Genomic DNA, 3,069 nt, shown 5'->3' on the forward strand with positions numbered 1-3,069 from the left:
GGCCCGTGGGCCCCACCACCTCAACTTCGCTATGTGTCGCCTCCTCACAGGTTGCTCAAGTCGGTTTTGCAAGCTTCACCCCATGGCTCCCTGCAATAACTACAAGGGGGGCGGAGAATAGGACACACACACACCACACTTCCTCTCCGCTCTTGCTCATCTTGCATAGTCTTTAGGCCTAGTGGAGTTTAGGAGAAGTTTAGGAGTCTTCGAGTCGCCGGATCCGCTCGAGAGTATGGTATGGGTTCATCTCTAGTTCTCTCTTCTAATATTCGGTTGTTTGTAATAGAATTAGACTATGGTTACCAATATCTGCTCGAAGTATGTTCTGAGTTATCGGATATATGCTTCTTGATATGGTTGCGTTATTGTTCATTGCTTGCATCGCATGATCACCCTGTGCTTGAGATGGTTAGTATTTCGTGCTTAGAACTCTATCAATTGCTCCAGTATTCGTATGTTTGCTCTAGTGTGATGTCTATCCATTCGGAGGGAGGGGGCTCCGCGCGGGACACTAGAGTATCCCTTACTAGTGTAGACATGGTGTCTAGATTAGCTAAGATTTGCTAGATGTCAACTATACCCACGGTTTGTAGAGGTAGCCGGCAGGTGGTGACAGCCCTGTCCGAGCCTGAGTAATCCTCCATGTTCGGTATGGGGGGTAGGAGGTACATAAAGCCGCCTGGGTGTATGGGCTCCTCCCGTTGCTTCAATAGCTTTCTCCCTGTTGTGTAGTTTAATCTCTGACGATCTAACCAATGAGATAGTATAGATATAGCTAGCCTAGCACAGTTGACGGGACCTCTAACTTCTGCCTTGCACCCGGTCTAAAGCATCTTTTATCTTTTCTTTTATTTATTTATCTATCCAAGAGGGTTGTTTGTGTGTGTCACACTACATCCTACCATGTTATATATCTTACCTCTGTTTATGCATGAGAATAACCAATCTAGATAAAGTTCATCAACTAGCCTATATCTCTTCACTCACCGCCTTCCTTGCGGAAATATAAATGACATCCCGGTATACTCCCGGATAAAATGCTACAGCGATATTCCGTGCGCTTGCGGATTTATTCTTGGTTCATGAAATACTGCCACCCCAAAATTGGCGTCTGCGGGCGTCATCGCTGCTTTCCCGGTGGTGACGTTGGTAGGTGCCAACAAGAATTTTTGGCGCCATTGCTGGGGAAGGCACAGATTGAAGTATATAGACAAAGTTATGAACAAAATCGAAATTGGTATTCGCTTGCTAAACAGGCTAACTTGGCTTTGTTTTCTTGTCTTTGTTGATATGAAAACAGGGTAGTGTATGACCGGTTTTGACTTGCCGCAAAACTTTCATTCCAATCCAGAGTCACTTCTAAGGAGGACGCGAGCTCATCTCGTATCACCTCGGAGATCACTCTCGGCAGCCGAACCAGTCATCGCATCGTCGTCAGCTTCTCAAACTATGGCCTAGAAGACACTTCGTGATTACTCTGCTCCGTCTGCTAACCAGGTCCCTACCGGGCCTGAGGTTAACACCGGAGGGGAAAATTTCGAGATCAAGACGGGTCACATTATGATGGTGCAGGCCAGCCCTTTCTGTGGCAAGGCCAATGAGGATGCCAGCGCTCATCTCCAGCAGTTCCTGGAGCTCTGCAGTACTTTTTGTTATCAAGGGTGTATCAAAAGATGCAATCCGGCTCCGTCTGTTTCCGTTCTCTCTCTTGGGGAGAGTGAAACAGTGGTTTTATGCTAACAAGGCTGCTGTGGATACTTGGGACAAATGTGCCAAGGCGTTCCTCTCGAAGTTCTTCCCGACGGGCAAAACCAATGCTCTTCATGGTCGGATTTCTAACTTCTAGCAGGCATCAAATGAGTCAATTCCTGAAGCTTGGGAGAGAGTTCAGGAGTACATTTTAGTGTGTTCGCACCATGGAATGGACAATTGTCTCATTCTACAGAACTTCTACATCGGGTTGACTTAATCATCCCGTGATCATGTGGATGCCACTGCGGGTGGAGTTTTCTTCTCGCTGACCATTGAAAGAGCTACATCTTTAATCGAGAAGATGGTGTCCAACCAAGGTTGGAGCGATGATCGCCTCCAACCGCGCCAGCGAGGCATGCACTCTGTAAAGGAGGCCGACATGCTCGCTATGAAGATTGATCTCCTCAAGAAATTTGAGGATTATTCCCAAGGCTCGAATGCAAACAATTCAAGCCTTGGAAACTCGCATGACAAGCGAGGTCTGCGAGAATGTTGGACATTTGGGCAACAATTGCTCGGAAACCCAAGAGGAAGCTCCATTCCTCAATGACAACAGTGGGTTTCGTTCACAAGGAGGTCAGGGGTGGAATCAACCACGCCCATACTATCAAAGTGGTAATGGAAACTCAAATTCTTTCAATCCTAACCAACCTACCATGAGAGATCTTGTCTACGGCCAAGTGAAGATCATTGAGTCCCTTCGAAAGATGTTGGCCGCTATAGACAAATCAATGGAGACTATCCATGCCAAGATGGACGGATTCTCCACTGCTATGAAGAACCAGCTGAGTTTCAACAAGACGCTAGAAACTCAATTGGCTCAGCTAGCTGCTGCTACACCTGCTGCTGAACTAGGGAAGATCCCAGCGCAACTCGAATTAACTCTAGAGAGCGTCAATGTCATCAATGCTATGTGGAAAGAGCCACTTAGCAGGAACCCCTCAGCAATGTAGAAAAGCTCACATGCCCAAGAAGAGGTGCGTGGGGTGAGTTAGCAGCCACAATAAGAGAAGATCCCGGAACCCCAGTGATCAGCTGCTCAATCTTCGATTATGAATTTGATCATGCCCTGTGTGACCTTGGAGCTAGCGTCAACATCATGCCCAAGGTAACATTCGAAAAGCTAGGCTATCTATCAATTTCCCCTACTACTATGTGTGTTCAGCTGGCGGATTCCACGATAAGATATCCCGAAGGAGTTGTGGAAAGGTTAATGGTAAAAGTCAAGAATACCTACATATTGGTGGACTTCGTAGTCCTCGATATGGAAGGAGATCTTGGAATCCCACTCATACTTGGGCGACCATCCCTCAA

The 3,069-nt window shown here is 47.0% G+C and overlaps 1 non-coding gene across 1 annotated transcript; it reads right to left on the bottom strand.

Annotated features, from left to right (window-relative positions):
- Window positions 1–1,819: 1,819 nt before the first annotated feature.
- On the bottom strand, window positions 1,820–1,926 carry LOC120705287. Its single transcript, XR_005687875.1, has one exon. It is a non-coding gene; the product is annotated as a small nucleolar RNA R71 (small nucleolar RNA).
- Window positions 1,927–3,069: the final 1,143 nt, after the last annotated feature.

Source organism: Panicum virgatum, chromosome 4K (assembly GCF_016808335.1).
Source record: "Panicum virgatum strain AP13 chromosome 4K, P.virgatum_v5, whole genome shotgun sequence".
Taxonomy (NCBI): Eukaryota; Viridiplantae; Streptophyta; class Magnoliopsida; order Poales; family Poaceae; genus Panicum; species Panicum virgatum.